This window comes from Staurois parvus, unplaced genomic scaffold (genome assembly GCF_062004578.1).
Source record: "Staurois parvus isolate SC_StPar_1 unplaced genomic scaffold, SC_StPar_1.0 ptg000572l, whole genome shotgun sequence".
In the NCBI taxonomy this organism is placed as follows: Eukaryota; Metazoa; Chordata; class Amphibia; order Anura; family Ranidae; genus Staurois; species Staurois parvus.
In genome coordinates this window covers 4,864,763-4,883,885 of record NW_028318368.1, presented here as the reverse complement: position 1 = coordinate 4,883,885, position 19,123 = coordinate 4,864,763, and positions in this window count along the sequence as shown.

The following is a 19,123-nucleotide window of genomic DNA, read 5'->3' as shown; positions in this document are numbered from 1 at the left end:
GCCCGTAATCTGCCTGCACCCTATGTCAAAAAATTTAACACACCAGCAGTGTGAAGAGACCTGAAAGTGGCACATGGCAGCAGAGTGTGGCGATGGAGACAGCAGCAATGGGAGGCCGTACAGGGACCCATGAGAGACTCTGGACTTGGCAGCAGCATGAGGAGGCGGTATATAGGGGCCCATGGCAGATTAGGGGCCTGGCAGCAGCTATGTGAGGCCCGTAATCTGCCTGCACCCTATGTCAAAAAATTAAACACACCAGCAGTGTGAAGAGACCTGAAAGTGGCACATGGCAGAGTGTGGCGATGGAGACAGCAGCAATGGGAGGCCGTACAGGGACCCATGAGAGACTCTGGACCTAGCAGCAGCATGAGGAGGCGGTATATAGGGGCCTATGGCAGATTAGGGGCCTGGCAGCAGCTATGTGAGGCCCGTAATCTGCCTGCACCCTATGTCAAAAAATTTAACACACCAGCAGTGTGAAGAGACCTGAAAGTGGCACATGGCAGCAGAGTGTGGCGATGGAGACAGCAGCAATGGGAGGCCGTACAGGGACCCATGAGAGACTCTGGACCTAGCAGCAGCATGAGGAGGCGGTATATAGGGGCCTATGGCAGATTAGGGGCCTGGCAGCAGCTATAGGAGGCCCGTAATCTGCCAGCACCCTATGTCAAAAAATTAAACACACCAGCAGTGTGAGGAGACCTGAAAGTGGCACATGTTTGAGGCATGATTCATGGCGGATTTAGTCAGTTGTGTCAGGAACTGGTGGTTTGAAATCCAGACTAATCCACGCCTGATTCATTTTCACAAACGTGAGTCTCTCCACACTTTGGGTGGACAGTCGTGTCCTCCGCGGAGTTACAATACCTCCTGCCGCACTAAACACGCGCTCCGATGCCACGCTACTGGCCGGGCATGACAGCCTTTCAAGGGCAAATTCAGCTAGTTGGGGCCAAAGGTCAAGTTTCGTTGCCCAGTAGTCAAGGGGATTGTCTACCTCGGTTGGCAGGGTGCTGTCCAAGTAGGCCCAAGCCTGTTGTTTGAGCTCCTGCTCCAGGTCCACCTGATGCTGCTGCTGCTGCTGCGGCTGGTTAGTAGTTTCCTCACTGCGCTGGTGAAGAAAGCTACTCATCATCGACTGCAGACTGAGGCAGCCACTGCTGGTGGAGCTGCCACTGCTCCTACCACCCCACCCCTCCCCTGCTGCCATGCCAGCGGAACGCGAGCGCACAGGGCCCACAGTGTCTGAGGATGGACGTTGGCGCACAAAGGCAGAGACCAACTGACTACATAGGTGGTTTTTATAGTACGTAATTTTGGCCTCCCTCTCAGCAGGTGTGAAAAAGGCCACCATTTTGGACCGGTAGCGAGGGTCCAACAAGGTGGACAGCCAAAAGTCATCCCTCTGTCTGATGGTTATTATTCGGCTGTCGCTACGCAAGCAACCGAGCATGCTATGGGCCATTTGTGCCAAGGAATGCGAGGGACTCCCTGCCTCCATCTCCACAGCATACTGCCACGGTGCGTCTGGGTCCTCTGTCTCCTCCTCCTCCTCTACCAGATGCTCCTGCTCCTCCACTCCTGTCCACTGAGTGGAAAAACCACCCATTTCACTCAATAATTCCTGAGCACAAATGTCCTCCTCTACCTCCTCCTCTTCTTCCTGTCCTGCCCCCACAGGGGTCATGTGGCGTTGAGATCTGTGCGCCACGTCTACCGCACCCTGACCAGCCATTGTTAACAGCATTTGTTCCAGGACGTGCAACAGAGGAATGACGTCGTTCATCCCATAGTCCTGCCGACTCACGAATAGCGTGGCCTCCTCAAAGGGCCTGAGCAAGCGGCAGGTGTCACGCATGAGCTGCCAATGGCTGACATCTAAGTTACACAGGGGAGTACCTTTATCCGCTTGTAACATCAGGAAATCGGTGATGGCCTTTCGCTGCTCGTAAAGGCGGTCTAACATGTGTAGGGTTGAATTCCACCTTGTTGCAACGTCGCAGATCAGGCGATGCTGTGGAATTCCGTTCTGCCGCTGCAGCTCAATGAGGGTGTTCTTTGCGGTGTAGGAATGGCTGAAATGCATGCACAGTTTACGTGACATTTTAAGGATGTCTTGCAGTGGGATGGTGGATTTTAGGAACCGCTTGACAACCAGATTGAACACGTGAGCCATGCATGGCGCATGGCACAACCTTCCTTGACGCAGAGCAGACACCATGTTCTTTCCGTTGTCAGTCAACATGGTTCCGATTTTTAGTTTGCGCGGAGACAGCCATCTGTCGATTTCTCTGTTCATTACACTCAGCAGTTCCTCCCCTGTGTGACTACGTTCGCCAAGGCATACCAGGTGCAGCACAGCGTGACACCGTTGCGCCCTGCACATGTGATATGCCGGTCGGGTAATGGGACTTGGCACGGGGGTGGCGGCTGAGGACACGGCGGAAAAAGAGGTGGTAGAGGCGGACATGCTTGCTGGACCAAGGACGTGCAAACGTGGAGGCAAAAGCGTCGTGACCTGTCCAAGTTGCTGGTGCGGCTGTGCCGGCACCACGTTCACCCAGTGGGCCGTAAATGACATGTACTGTCCCTGACCGTAGTTACAGCTCCACACGTCGGCGCTGCCGTGCACTTTGGCAGAGACCGACATGCTCAAAGACTGGCCCACCATCTCTTCTACATGTGAATGCAGGGCTGGCACTGCCTTTTGGGCAAAGAAATGACGGCTTGGCACTCTCCACCGCGGCGCGGCACAAGCCATCATTTCTCGGAAAGGTGCTGAGTCCACCAGTTGGAAAGGGAGGGACTGCAGCACCAGCAACTTGGACAGGAGGACGTTCAGCTTTTGCACCGTCGGGTGCGTGCTCGCAAACTGTTGTCTCTTGGATACGGATTCCAAGAAAGACTGTTGACGGAATCCGAGAAGAGGAGTAGCAGGAGAAGGAGCATCTGAACGAGCGGAAGATGCCAATGAGCGACAACTCCCCTCAGCAGAGGTGTTGGAGCCTTGACTGGCTGATAGAGGGTGACGGAGCAAGTAACGGAGCGGGTGATGGAGCGGGGGCTGGGGCAGGCAGAACCGCCGTATGTTTATCACGGTTTTCCCAGGCCACCGAATGGTGACGCTGCATATGCTGACGCAACGCTGTAGTCCCAACATGGGCCCCCTGGCCACGCTTGCATTTCTGGCCACATAGTCGACATACGGCTACGTTTACTTCCTCGGGCGGCTTGAGGAAAAATTGCCACACCACCGAGTAGGAAACTTTGCCCCCGCTACTCTTCACTGGCTGACTGCTACTTCCTCCGTGCGCACCGGCACCACTACTGGCCGTGGTGGTAGGCTGCAGTGGAGCTGGTGCTCTACTCCGTGGACGTTTGGCTCCACTGACACTGATGCGACCCTGCTGCTGTCTCCTGGGCAACCCACCGACTGTTTTGCTCGCTGCCAAGCTGCCACCCTCTTCTCCTGATGATGCGGAAGAAATTGCCTGATGACGACGAGGCTGCCAAGTGCGATCAACCTCCTCATCATCAAGTAGGGTCTCCGCCTCACTACTAGCCCCCTCGGCTGCGTCTGGGTCAGGAGACAGACCTGTCTCTAGACCGGCTACCGAGCCACTCTCCTCGCCAGTACTTGTTCGCTTGGCTGCTGAAAAGGCCGATGTCTCCCCCCGTTCCTGACCGCCCTCTGTTAGCTCTTCCTCACTGTACAGTGGGGCTGAGCCCACAGCATGCGATACTTCGCTTGGTGAGGGAACAGCAAAGGACAGGGGCAGGTAGAGGACACGTGATTTCAGTGGGCTTGGTCCCGGGCCATGCCAACTAACGGTTGTGTCTGACGTACCCACCGACCGTTGGCTGTAGGTGTCAGAGGTGACCTGGGAAGAGGAAGACGACCGAGCCAACCAATCAATGACGGCAGGGTTGTCGGTGGAGACACGACCGCTGGATGACACCGGGAGCACTGGCCTCTGGCTGCGAATACTGCTGCCTCGACCCCTTCCTCTGCTGCCACGTCTGCTCGCTCCTAAAACATTGCCTCCTCTGCCACTCCTCTGCATGTTGTCTGACATACTATTTAATTCAACGATTAGGTGTCCCTGAGTAACAATTCTCTGGCACTCAGTAACAATTCTGTCTGTCCCTGAGTATGAATTCTGTGGCCCTGAGTAACAATTCTGTGTCTGTGCGAGTAACAATTCTGTGTCTGTGCGAGTAACAATTCTGTGTCTGTGCAAGTAACAATTTTGTGTCTGTGCGAGTAACAATTCTCTGGCACTCAGTAACAATTCTGTCTGTCCCTGAGTAACAATTCTCTGGCACTCAGTAACAATTCTGTCTGTCCCTGAGTAACAATTCTCTGGCACTCAGTAACAATTCTGTCTGTCCCTGAGTATGAATTCTGTGGCCCTGAGTAACAATTCTGTGTCTGTGCGAGTAACAATTCTGTGTCTGTGCAAGTAACAATTTTGTGTCTGTGCGAGTAACAATTCTCTGGCACTCAGTAACAATTCTGTCTGTCCCTGAGTAACAATTCTCTGGCACTCAGTAACAATTCTGTCTGTCCCTGAGTATGAATTCTGTGGCCCTGAGTAACAATTCTGTGTCTGTGCGAGTAACAATTCTGTGTCTGTGCAAGTAACAATTTTGTGTCTGTGCGAGTAACAATTCTCTGGCACTCAGTAACAATTCTGTCTGTCCCTGAGTAACAATTCTCTGGCACTCAGTAACAATTCTGTCTGTCCCTAAGTAACAATTCTCTGGCACTCAGTAACAATTCTGTCTGTCCCTGAGTATGAATTCTGTGGCCCTGAGTAACAATTCTGTGTCTGTGCGAGTAACAATTCTGTGTCTGTGCAAGTAACAATTTTGTGTCTGTGCGAGTAACAATTCTCTGGCACTCAGTAACAATTCTGTCTGTCCCTGAGTAACAATTCTCTGGCACTCAGTAACAATTCTGTCTGTCCCTGAGTAACAATTCTCTGGCACTCAGTAACAATTCTGTCTATCCCTGAGTATGAATTCTGTGGCCCTGAGTAACAATTCTGTGTCTGTGCGAGTAACAATTCTGTGTCTGTGCAAGTAACAATTTTGTGTCTGTGCGAGTAACAATTCTCTGGCACTCAGTAACAATTCTGTCTGTCCCTGAGTAACAATTCTCTGGCACTCAGTAACAATTCTGTCTGTCCCTGAGTAACAATTCTCTGGCACTCAGTAACAATTCTGTCTGTCCCTGAGTAACAATTCTCTGGCACTCAGTAACAATTCTGTCTGTCCCTGAGTAACAATTCTCTGGCACTCAGTAACAATTCTGTCTGTCCCTGAGTATGAATTCTGTGGCCCTGAGTAACAATTCTGTGTCTGTGCGAGTAACAATTCTGTGTCTGTGCAAGTAACAATTTTGTGTCTGTGCGAGTAACAATTCTCTGGCACTCAGTAACAATTCTGTCTGTCCCTGAGTAACAATTCTCTGGCACTCAGTAACAATTCTGTCTGTCCCTGAGTAACAATTCTCTGGCACTCAGTAACAATTCTGTCTGTCCCTGAGTATGAATTCTGTGGCCCTGAGTAACAATTCTGTGTCTGCGCGAGTAACAATTCTGTGTCTGTGCAAGTAACAATTTTGTGTCTGTGCGAGTAACAATTCTCTGGCACTCAGTAACAATTCTGTCTGTCCCTGAGTAACAATTCTCTGGCACTCAGTAACAATTCTGTCTGTCCCTGAGTAACAATTCTCTGGCACTCAGTAACAATTCTGTCTATCCCTGAGTATGAATTCTGTGGCCCTGAGTAACAATTCTGTGTCTGTGCGAGTAACAATTCTGTGTCTGTGCAAGTAACAATTTTGTGTCTGTGCGAGTAACAATTCTCTGGCACTCAGTAACAATTCTGTCTGTCCCTGAGTAACAATTCTCTGGCACTCAGTAACAATTCTGTCTGTCCCTGAGTAACAATTCTCTGGCACTCAGTAACAATTCTGTCTGTCCCTGAGTAACAATTCTCTGGCACTCAGTAACAATTCTGTCTGTCCCTGAGTAACAATTCTCTGGCACTCAGTAACAATTCTGTCTGTCCCTGAGTATGAATTCTGTGGCCCTGAGTAACAATTCTGTGTCTGTGCGAGTAACAATTCTGTGTCTGTGCAAGTAACAATTTTGTGTCTGTGCGAGTAACAATTCTCTGGCACTCAGTAACAATTCTGTCTGTCCCTGAGTAACAATTCTCTGGCACTCAGTAACAATTCTGTCTGTCCCTGAGTAACAATTCTCTGGCACTCAGTAACAATTCTGTCTGTCCCTGAGTATGAATTCTGTGGCCCTGAGTAACAATTCTGTGTCTGTGCGAGTAACAATTCTGTGTCTGTGCAAGTAACAATTTGGTGTCTGTGCGAGTAACAATTCTCTGGCACTCAGTAACAATTCTGTCTGTCCCTGAGTAACAATTCTCTGGCACTCAGTAACAATTCTGTCTGTCCCTGAGTAACAATTCTCTGGCACTCAGTAACAATTCTGTCTGTCCCTGAGTAACAATTCTCTGGCACTCAGTAACAATTCTGTCTGTCCCTGAGTAACAATTCTCTGGCACTCAGTAACAATTCTGTCTGTCCCTGAGTAACAATTCTGTCTGTCCCTGAGAATGAATTCTGTGGCCCTGAGTAAGAATTCTCTGGCACTCAGTAACAATTCTGTCTGTCCCTGAGTAACAATTCTCTGGCACTCAGTAACAATTCTGTCTGTCCCTGAGTAAAAATTCTGTGGCCCTAATAACGTTTCTGTGGCCCTAAGTAACAATTCTCTGGCACTGAGTAACAATTCTGTCTGTCCCTGAGTATGAATTCTGTGGCCCTAACTAGCGTTTCTTTGTCCCTAAATAACGATTCTGTGGCCCTCATTAACAAGTCTGTGTCCCTGAGTAATGGTTCTCTGTCCCTAAGTAACTTCTCTCTGTCCCCAATTCTCGTTTCTGTGGCCCTAACTCTGTCCCTGTCCCTAGTACAGAGCGGTCTGCCTCTGTTCAATGACTGCAGGCAAATGAAGATTTCCAAAATGGCCGCTATATATACCTCGACCATTACACAGTGCTGGCTGGCTGGCTGCTGATTGGCTGATGCGATCACATGTCGTTGAGGAATGCATTATGGGGCAGCGCGCCTTGTCTGCGCGCCTTCCCCGACATCCCCGCTCCGTCGCCGCACATGTCAGCCGCCATTTTCGGAAAAATTTCGATTCGCGCGTCCGAATTAGGCTGTTTTTCGGATTCGGCACGAATCGAAATTTTTCCGATATTCGACTCGAATTCCACTTCGGATACTTCGATTCGCTCATCTCTACTCACCACCAACAGTGCAATGAATCAGCAACTGCAGAAAGTGAACTGCTTCATAGAACTGATACAATGTTGCACCGCTGGAACTCTGTTACACACATATTACAAAACTGACTGACTGACACTTATTTTACTAACATCATGGATATTATAAGGTGACTGTTGCCCGAATGCTGAGCCATTTTCAATTAAAAACTTTTTATACATAGGCCCCTTAGTGTTCCCTCATTCATCTAATTTGTGTCACAAGGAAAGGAAGAGATGGGAAAACTCCTGGTGTCACAGGCTGCATTAAAAATCTGTCAAAGGTTCTATTTTTTACCCACTTTATCCAAAACCAAAAAAAAAAATATTACTGCAGTAAAAATTTTAATGGAAAAAAAAAAACAATTCTTAACAAAGCATTACCAGTACATGGGGCATTTATAATGAAACTGAAAAAAGAGCAGCTAATTGATAAACACTGCTCAAAAAAAATTAAAGGAACACTTTGAAAACACTTTAGATCTCAATAGGGAAAAATATCATTCTGAATATCTACTGTATACTGATATGGACTGGGTAATGTGTTAGGAACGTAAGCATGCCCCATTGTTTGATTGAAATTAAAATGATCAACTACAGAGGACTGAATTCAAAGACACCTCAAAAATCAAATTGAAAAAATGATGCAGCAGGCTAGTCCATTTTGCTGAAGTTTCATTGCAGCAACTCAAAATGGTACTCAGTAGTTTGTATGGTCCCCACGTGCTTATATGCATTGGGTCCTCAGGTCACCCTCATGAAGTTTGTTTCTGATTGTTTGATCAGAGACATTCACACCAGTGGCCTTCTGGAGGTCATTTTGTATGGCTCTGGCAGTGCTCATCCTGTTCCTCCTTGCACAAAGGAGCAGCTACCGGTCCTGCTGATGGGTTAAGGACCTTCTACGGCCCTGTCCAGCTCTCCTAGAGTAACTGCCTGTCTACTGGAATCTCCTCCTTGCTCTTGAGACTGTGCTGGGAGACACAGCAAACCTTCTGGCAATGGCACATATTGATGTGCCATCCTGGAGGAGTTGGACTGCCTGTGCAAGCTCTGTAGGATCCAGGTATCGCCTCATGCTACCAGTAGTGACACTGACCCTAGCCAAATGCAAAACTAGTGAAAAACAGTCAGAGAAGATGAGTAGAGAAAACAATGTCAGTGACCTCCACCTGTAAAACCATTCCTGTTTTGGGGGTCATCTCATTGTTGCCCATCGTTAACACCATTTCATTAACACCAAAGTAGCTGAAACTAATTAACAACCCCCTCTGCTACTTAACTGACCAGATCAATATCCCAGGAGTTTATTTACCTTGATGCTATACTCTGATTAAAACATGTTCTTTTAACCACTTTAGCTCTGGCCCATAGCAGTTGTGCGCAAAATCACGTATATACTGTATATGTGATTTTGCATTTCCGAGTAGGGGGGCGAGCGCCAAAGCTTTCAATCACCGGGTCCCGGCTGGTGATTACTCGCCGGCGCCCTGCGATTGCTGAGGATCTCCAACGGGGGGGGGATGTTAGTAAACAAAACAGTTCTCCTCTTTGTCAGCTGCTGCACACTGCTTTGCATGGCTGTGCACATGAACCCAATAATTTGGATGTCTACATACTATACCTTCTACTTGGTATATATTTTTGTCTGTATTTTTCTGGTTTGCACATGTTTCTGGATAAAATCTACTCACACAGTAAACCTGCATTGGATCTTGTAACAAAATGCAAATGTCAGAAAATAACCTGGGGAAAGGTTATGAGTTTATCTTTCTATATTCACCTGTTTCCATTCTGTGTACATTCTGTGGGGTTAACATTCATGTTAATGAAGTGGTGCATTTTGCATTGCTGGCAGGGGAGGGATATAATTATTTTTGGGAGTTGTTTAAGCAAATAGTTTTTGGAATATATCCATCTAATTCATACATATGTAGATCAAGGGATTTTGAAATTTGATTAAGTTCAGACCTTAATTAAAAATTGGACCAAACTTGCTCTGTGTGGTGACACAGTCACTGTTGATTTTTCATCTTCTTTACTGCTGCTAGAGCTGAATATTTGATCTGTTTGCTGGAAGGTGATGAAGGCTAGTTCATCAGGGGATTTTAGCATCCAATAACTTTCAATTCCTAATTAACATCTGGTTAGATATTGCCAAATTCAAAACTTCAAGCACTACAGAACAGCATTCCCTGACTTCTGCTTACTTATTCAAGCACTCTCTTATGGAAATATGCTAACATTCCTGTTCTCCAAATCTCTAGCCATGCACAGTACTTTTCCAACCTTTGCACTCTTTGACTTCAACATTCTCTGCTATTCAGCTCTCCAAATGTACTGCCACCAGTTCCTGTTTCTGGAACACACACCACCATTATGCACTCACTACTCACCATCCTGACTTTTTTATTATTTGTGGTTTTTCATGGTCACCCTTGCACAGTATATAAATTGGGCATATGTGATTCTACAGGTGTTGAGGATTTGTTCATTATGGAGTATAGAATATATCTTGTGTTCATTATGGCCTTTGCATTCTCACCTCATTAAACTATAGACATTATTGGTGTTGTGCTGGCTATTACTTATCTGAGGTTTTTATTGCTGTCATTGTCCACACTAGGTAAATGTTCACTCTCTATTTGCCCTGGTAAGCATTGTCACCAGGACTGAAAGTAAGGGAATATCCATCCTTTTGAGCTATCTGTCACCAGAACAAGAACGGAAGGGAAATCTTTCAATGCATTGACAATTTTCTAAGAAAGAGGATTTTACTTATTTCAAAAAGATTTCCTCTTGCACCCTGTTGTGTCTATGCGACTGCAAGTGAGGCGTCGTCTCCCCAATAGGACATAAATGACCAAAATAACCTAATAAGGGTTTGAATTATAACTCTTTATTGTAATTTTGTATAGAGTCAGGACTTGTGTCAATACCCAGGTCACCTGATGGTGGCACTGTAGTTCCCAGAGTTGAAAGGTGCAATTCCGGTGGCCACCAGTGGGTGCCTCCCAGCAGCCAGTCTGAATAATTAGTCTGCACTTGATGTGGTCTGCTGGGAGGTATTTAATCCTGCCCTTAACTGAAGTTCAGTGCTGCGGTATTTTTTCTGTGAGCCGTTTCCCTGCCTGATACCGATCCTGTGCCTTGTTCCTGTACCTGCTCTTGTACCTGATCTCCCTCCTTGTTCCTGTAACCTGCTCCCTGCATCCATCTCCCAGTACCCTGCTACCTGCTCATCCTGTTTCCTGTCTCAGTCCTAACCTTGCCCTGCTTACGTGTGCTCCCTCCATTTGTACATAGCTAGGTTATCATTGGGTTCTGCACTGTCATATTTATTTTTGTCTTTTTGATATTGTTTATAGTTTACTGGTGTTGGGGTTAGAAGAGGGATATTTATCTTAATACACTTCATTTAACCTTATTCAGCCTGGCTCTTGATTTCTTAAGGTACAGCCCACCAGGGTCAGACTGACAACTCATGGGGCCCCCGGGCAATAGGAGATCATGGGGCCCCTGTGTCCTTGCCCAAACTCAAAAAAGCCTATGAAAAAGGTACCAGGGTCATCTCATGGGGCCCCCTACTGACCCCAGGCCCTCGGGCAGTGCCTGAGTTTTCAAATGGTCACTCCGCCGCTGCAGTCCACTGATCTGGCCATCTTTGTTGGAAACCTGCATTTGGTAACCCTTACAAATTAGAACACGTGTCGGGTTTACTTTGCTGTCCGTGTCCCTGTTAAGGAGATTCACCCCCCTTATTTGTCTTCTTTGCAGTTATCATCAAGAGTGAAAGTAAAAGAAAATCTCAATCGTTGGGTTGTCACCAGAACAGGAATAGAAAGGAAATCTTCCAATGGGAACACTAGCTCTGGTGACCATGAAAACCAAAGATTACCTCACTTTGGAGACATTTCCTTTCACCTGCTGTTTTGGCTTCACGAGAGGAAGTGAAGAGAATTCTACCCAGTGGGACACAGATTAAAAAACTTACAAGGCTCATAACCCTCCGTTACTTTATTTGAAATGAAAAAAAAAAACTTTGCCTTTAGTTGTATCTTAACTCTTCCCAACTCTATTCAAACCAAAAAAAAAACATTTGGCCTTGGATGTACTTTAATGCTATTCAGCAAACTATAGAACTGTGACAAGATTAGAAAATGTACTCAGATTACCTTACTTTGTCATCCAATACAGACAGGGCCGGCACTATTATTAGGAGAACTTGGCAGCTGCCTAGGGCACAGCCACTGTCACTGGTTTCCCCAGTGTAGAGTCCCAATGAAGCCTCAGGTATGTACTGACCTGTGTGAGCTCGGCTCTCCCCTCCCATTCACTGTGAGCTCCATTCAGTGCTGGCTGTCCTAGGGACACATCCACTGCAGACACCACTAAACCCCCAATGTGTCCTACTGAGCTCCCTGCTGTCACATCTCCTTACTGTAATATCTGACAGCACTACCGTAATGTACCAGCCGAAGCTCACCTTCCACACACATCCCAGCCCGGTCCCTGCCCTGCCCACTCACAGAGCTCCCTGAGACCCGCCCCACCCATTTACTGACAGTAGCTGATACAAAGTAACATTTCTTGAAAATGAATACAGACACAATTCAAAAAGTGCTACATATGATTGCTGGGAGTGTACTCCCTGAAGACAATGATGTCTGACTTCCTCAAATTCCTGTATAAATGAGTAATTAAAAAATAAAAAGGTTTAAATCTGATTGACCCTTGTAATAAAATTAATACAATTTGTATTGGAGAGAAAGCAAGTAACCTGTGTTCAGGGTGTGTTCAGGAAGAGCTCTCTTGAATCATAAACAGGGGTTCTCCCAATGCCAACAAATACCAACAAAAGGGAGCATGGTATTGCAGGATTGCTTGGGAAACAAAATGAGCAGGGAGGATATGCTCCCTGCAGACATCTTTATGTTTAAAACCCAATTCCAATATATTAGCAACCACTCCCCCATCCTCTCTCCCACTCCCCTTACTTGAAGCTACCTCACTGTCACATGACAATCCATCACTCTTATTCCATTTACTTTCTGGGGTCATTCTTCAGGTGTCCAAATTCCTCTGCTTGATGTGGACACCTTCTATTGGTGCAAGTGACACTTCCAAAGGCTGGGTCCTCATAGGGTCCACAGGCAGGAGAACTCAAGGGGGCGGTGAAAGGACCAGTGTCCAAGACGATAACGATCAGGGATAAATGTCTGGTCCCCAGGGCAGGAAATTAGAGTAAACTGTGACTTCATTTCTTTAACTGCCTCCCACCCGCCATATAAGAAAATGATGGGCGCAAGGCGGTTCTCTCGTTCTGGGAGGACGTCATATGATGTCCTCCCACTCTAACCGCGCGTGCGTGGCTTTGGGAGCACGTAGCACGGCAAACGGTGGTGCGCCGTGTCCCTGGGACACAGCAGATAAACGATCAATGGAAAGAGCCGAAGACATCGGCTCTGTCATGTGATCAGCTGTGTCTAATCACAGCTGATTACATGAACATAAGGAAATGGCGGTTATCGGCATTTCTAGCCTCACGAGCTGTCATGCTGACAGCTTGTGATGAGAGAAGAGCCGGTAAACGGCATTCCTCAGAAGGGACATCTACACAGACCATCAGGGCACTGATGATCAGTGTGCCCTGATAATCAATGTAGCCCCATCAATGCCACCTGTCAGTGTCCATCAATGTCACCTGTCAGTGCTCATCAATGCCACCTGTCAGTGCCACATCAATGCCACATATCAGTGCCCACCAGTGCACATCAATGCCACATATCAGTGCCCATCTGAGCTGCCTTTCAGTGCCACCTATCAGTGCCAGTCAGTGCCACCTATCAGTGCTGCCAATCAGTGCCACCTATCAGTGCCAGTCAGTGCCGTCTATCAGTGCGCATCAGTGCCGCCTATCAGTGTTGCCTATCAGTGCTGCCTAACAGTGCCAGTCAGTGCCACCTAACCTTGCCAGTCAGTGCCACCTATCAGTGCCAGTCAATGCCGCCTATCAGTGCCGCCTATCAGTGCCATATATGAGTGCTGCCTTTCAGTGCCCATCAGTGATATCTGTCAATGTGCATCAGTGCCACCTACCAGTGCCTCCTTATCAGTGCCACCTATCAGTGCCCATCAGTGCAGCCTCATTAGTGCACATCAGTGAAGGAGAAAAATCACTTATTTACAAAATTTTATAACAGAAACTAAGAAAAAACATTTTTTTTCCAAATTTTTCAGTTGTTTTTGGTTTGTTTAGCAAAAATAAAAAACCCAGAGGTGATTAAATACCACCAAAAGAAAGCTCTATATGTCTCAAAAAATGATAAAAATTTCAAATGGGTACAATGTTGCATGACCGCGCAATTGTCATTCAAAGTGCACCAGCGCTGAAAATTGACCTGGGCAGGAAGGGGTATAAGTGGCCTGTAGGCAAGTGGTTAAACTGTAGGATGGCTCAGGAAGTATTTGGAAATTCATTTTTGTTTGGAGTTAGGCCTTAATTTTAAGTTTTGACTGGAGTGTGCCTTTAAAATGTAGATTTTACCAACCCTGCAAAATTGTACTGACTGATAAAAATGAGAATATTCTTTTTAATTTCACCTTTTTTATTTATCACAAGATGAAAGGAGGAAACAAATGAATCAGTTGTCAGCAATGCAATCAAATTAGCATTTTGTTTGTGCATAAAACATTCATTGCATTTCTGAGACAGTGTCAAACTTTGTTTATCTTATGGCATTCAAAAGTTGTGTATGTATTTGGATTCCAAAGATTACCTCATCCATTCACATTGTGCATGCTCGAAAAGGAAGCTTGAAAAGATGTTGGCAGGCATAAACGGCTTTATGAAAACAAGATGTTTCAGTATTGTGGATGTCCAGGAGAAAGGGGTGTGTTGGTGAAAACACAATGGGATTAGTCTATATATCAGGATAAAAGATTTAAAGTGGTTCTAAATCCTGAAGGTTTCTTTACCTTCAAGCAATGCCCTGTGCTATAAACACAGCAGGCATCATGACTGGGGACGGTCCCTTTGGACTAGTCTGTAGGGTAATAAAGGGGTTAAGTGAGAAGTTCAGAAGGACAGCATGGTGAAGGGACATGATTTGGATTGTGGTGGCAGATTATTGGTAGGAGGAAGAAAAAGTAGGGGACTCCTGCATCAGTCCCGTGACATACTGGTCACTCAATTGGCGCCCTTCCACGAAGAAAGAAGTCTCCACCCTTCCTCCACAACTTTTTGTTCATGGGTTTTTGTTGTTATGGCTTTGCTTATGACATTTGAAAATATAAAAATAATTAAAAAAAGAAAAGAAAAAAGAATACATACATAAATTAAAAAAACAAAAACAAAAAAACAATAGTGCAGTTTTTTCTTAAAGGACAATGAATAAATGATTACACAATAATTAATGGACAACTTGTTATTATTGGTTCCAGTCATGTATATTTGTTGTCATGCTGTATTTTTTGTCACAGCTGGCGTTTATCCCTTTTGTGGGCTGAGGTGGCAGGTGGCTGGTAGAGGCGGTGGAATTGGTAGCAGGAGGCCCAATTAAGCCCCTGAGCCTAACCTGGACGGCTGGGGATTGAATTGGGTCCTGCTAAGGAAGAAAAGTGGAGATACGCCACTCAGCACTGCTAAAAGGGATTTGGTGTTAGCTATGTTTTATTGGTTGATTGTTCATCATTCATAGATATCAAGCTTAAATAATAAAGTATCAACGCAGTTAAAAGTATCTTTGTTGTCAGTGTGGATATTTTAGTCAATCTCAGGGAGAAGTGAACAGTGTACCAGCCATGCATTCTATGCATGAAGGTAAAAAAAACCTTCAGTGTGCAGCTCCCACCTCAACTCCTCCCCTTATACTCACCTGAGCCCGAGCTGGATCCCGATTCAGCGATGGACACAAGAGCGGGAGTTCTCCCGGGTCTCTGCCTCCTCATTGGCTGACCCACAGCAGTGAGAGCCACTGGCTCCTGCTGCTGTCAATTACAGTCAGTGAGGAGGGAGTGGGGGGGTGGGACCAAGCCAAGCTCTGTGTGTCTCAGTAGCGAACAAGCACAAGTGCCCCCAGAGCAAGCAGCTTGTTCTGTGGGCACTCAGCAGGGGGAAGGGACCAGGAGTGTCGGTGGAGAACCTGAAAAGAGGAGGATCGGGTCTGCTCTGTGCAGAACCATTGCACAGAGCACATACGTATGACATGTTTGTTGTGTACATGGAAACATCCATATTTGTACATTACATAATCAAGCCTCACTTCTTTCTGATTCTGTTATTGCCTTAATATGGTCATCTGACTAAAAACAATGGAAACTGAGATTTATTATGTCAAACACTCATAGCAGACCTGGTAATCATGTCATTTTTGTCTAGGCTATAGATTACAAATGGAATATGCTGTGATTTAATAATGTTGTCATGCACCCTACTGATTTATGAGAAGTGTGATTTTTTTTTAATGACAGATCAACCATGATGAAATGCCAACATCTCCTAACAGTTGAAAGGCATTATGTTCATCAAGAGAAACGATTTGGGATGTGTGATCAGTGGGGCAACATTACCAATAAATACCTATTTAACTGAAAAACAACAAGATGAGAGCATCAATAAATTAGATCATACTGTTGTCACTCAATCAGCAGTTTAGCACTATTACTAAATGGACAAGAAAGGAGCAGCCAGTCATCTGAAATTCTCTCTGCTTTCCTATGGTATAAAAACCTGACACATGGAAAAAATTTGTGCTTTCACACCTCCTCTCCTTTGACTGACAGACTAATTAGGAGCAGGGGCGGACTAACAACTCATGGGGCCCCCGAGCAATAGGGGATCATGGGGCCCCTGTGTCCTTGCCCAAACTCAAAAAAGCCTATGAAAAAGGTACCAGGGGAATCTCATGGGGCTCCCTACTGACCCCAGGCCCTCTGGCAGCAACCGAATTTCCTAATGGTCAGTCCGCCCCTGATTAGGAGTCTCATACATGAACATGAGAGAAGGGGGCTTGTGTCCCACAGCTATCCACACAGATCACCCCCGAAATAGCCAAGCTCGGGAATTACTCAGCAGACTGTGCCATTACTCAGCGGACCGTGCCGACACTATGTGCTTATCTCGACCAACAGAGGAGGAGGGGATACATGCTTTCACAGGTCATCATTAACAACTAACAGGGGCCAAATGGCCTCACGCAGATTTTACCCCACAGCTGCCAGGGAGAAAGCCAAGCAGAAGGATCACAATTAACCCCTCAATGACTGGCCACTTTTAGTTTTCATGCACACTGTCCAAGCTTCTGTTTTTGGCTTTTGGCATTTATTTCTACAGCCAGTAAACTCCTCAGCATGTTTTCCTATGTGCCCATGCACACACAGGCTTTAATCAGCATTTTTTTGTCAGGAATGTTGTTGGGCTGGAAACAGTCACAGTAAAGGGGGTGTGGAGACACAATTTTTTTTCATATGTTGGGTTTTGTCACTGTAGGAAAGCAGAGAGGATTTCAGATAACAGGCTGCTCCTTTTTTGGACAGACTAGGGACAGATGACTTCTGCTGCTATGCTTTTTGAGGTAGACTGGTTATTTCAATTTAGATTTTGGGGGTTTACAACCACTTTACAAAAAGCCACTCGATTTGGAAGAAACCAAGGCTTCATAAAATATGTAGCACAAGCAGTAAATACAGATACTGCTCTTTTTTTTACAGACTCTCAGAAACAGATCATCTCTCTTGATGAACAGGCTAAACTTGTAAGTCTTTGAGATTGAATTCTGAGCTTAGCTGAACATTTGTCATTTGTATCACCAAAATGTTCCTTGGAACGGAAAACCAAATTTGCTCCCTCAAGAGTTTCAGAACCCATAAACAAACTCTTCAGTTTAATACTAGCAAACTATTCATTATAATACTGCTTTATGAGGTACTTTACTTGATAAAAGTAAACTTTACAGTAAACCTCACAAATGTTGGACAGATAATAGGCTGCGTATAGGCTATGCATTAGTCCACCAAATTTCCTTCCTTATCTCTGCAAACCCTGTACCTTTCAGGCCCAGAAAAATTGATATAGTTCCCATATATTCAGAATTAGTTGTAAATATCTTAGACTAAATAGTATTGGAGAAGAAGGGGAGAAGGAGACTTGCAGTAAGGGTCTCCCACCTTGCCAATGGGATTTAATTGGTGCCTGCCACACCGCTTAATAACCGGACACTGAAAAATACATAACCATAACTAGAGAAGCTAATGGGGATTTAGACACACCATACCACAAAATTAAATATTCAAAAAAGTAACAAAATATAGCTTTATTAATATAATTCAAACCACAGTTGTGGTGTTGAGGGTTGAACAGACAAAATGTTCATCTTAAAAAGTACAATGTGCTAGTAACAAACACAATCAGTATGAACCATTACAAGATATAGGTATGAACAGACCACAAAATTAAATATTCATAAAAGTAACAAAATATAGCTTTATTAATAAAATTCAAACCACAGTTGTGGTATTGAGGGTTGAACAGACAAAATGTTCATCTTAAAAAGTACAATGTGCTAGTAACAAACACAATCAGTATGAACCATTACAAGATTTAGGCTTGAACAGTATAAATAGCATAATAATTATGGTGGTTCGAAGTTAATACTTTGCTAGTTCTTCCAACGCGTTTCTTGGGGCACAGTCCGCTTATTCAGGGAGACAAAGTATATAGTTCCATTGATGACATCATGGACTTTATAGGAGCCCAGTGGAAAAACATGAACAATAGATCAAAAAAGGAAGGGAAGAAAAGATCACTCAATCAAAGATATGGATATCCGCCAGTTGGAAAAAGTTACAAATCCATATTAGGAAGTGTATCCAAACAGTACTTATATTGTCAAAAAAGCCCCAAATAGAAGAAGTCCATATGGCATCTGTCAGAAAATGACCACTTTATCTGATAGTAACTGCACTGCTTGTCTTCTCAAAAATTTAGCAATAGTATTAATAAATATTTATTAATAAAGCTATATTTTGTTACTTTGAATATTTAATTTTGTGGTATGGTGTCTCTAAAGCCCCATTCGTTTCTCTAGTTAGGGTTATGTATTTCTTAGACTAAATTCCTGACAAGGTTTTGGTCTCTTTTGAGGAACTGTGATAGATATAAAACATGTTTGACAAAGTTAATCTATAGGTGCTCAGAATGCTCTGTATGGAAGAAGTCTAGTATATTGTACATATAATAGCTTTGTGCCCCATACAAGGAATTTCCCTAATATCCAAAAACATGCTGGTAGGTTAATTGGTTCCTGTCTAAACTGGCCCTAGTATGTATGAATGTGAGTTAGAGAACTTAGGTTGTACGCTCCTTGCAGGTTAGTGACTGATGTGACTATACAATATATATATACATGTAAACTGCTGTGTAAATTGACAGCGCTATATAAGTTCCTGTAGTAATAATAATCTGGTGCCATCCTAATAGTAAGGCCATCTTAATAGCATCATAGGCCCCCGGGCAAAGTAATGACTAGGGCCTCCACCAGCCTGCCTCAATTTACACACCTACTCTGGAGAATTAAGATATAAATAGTTGATGGAATTAAACATATATTTAATAGTACTTTCAATTAAATTAATTTTAAACAATAAGAAAACATGCTATAAATCATAGACTAACCAACACAAAAGGCACAGTACAGGGGGGAAGGGGAAGCAGAAGGGCACAGTACAGGAGGAGTCAGGAGGCCACAATACTGGGATCAGAAGGGCA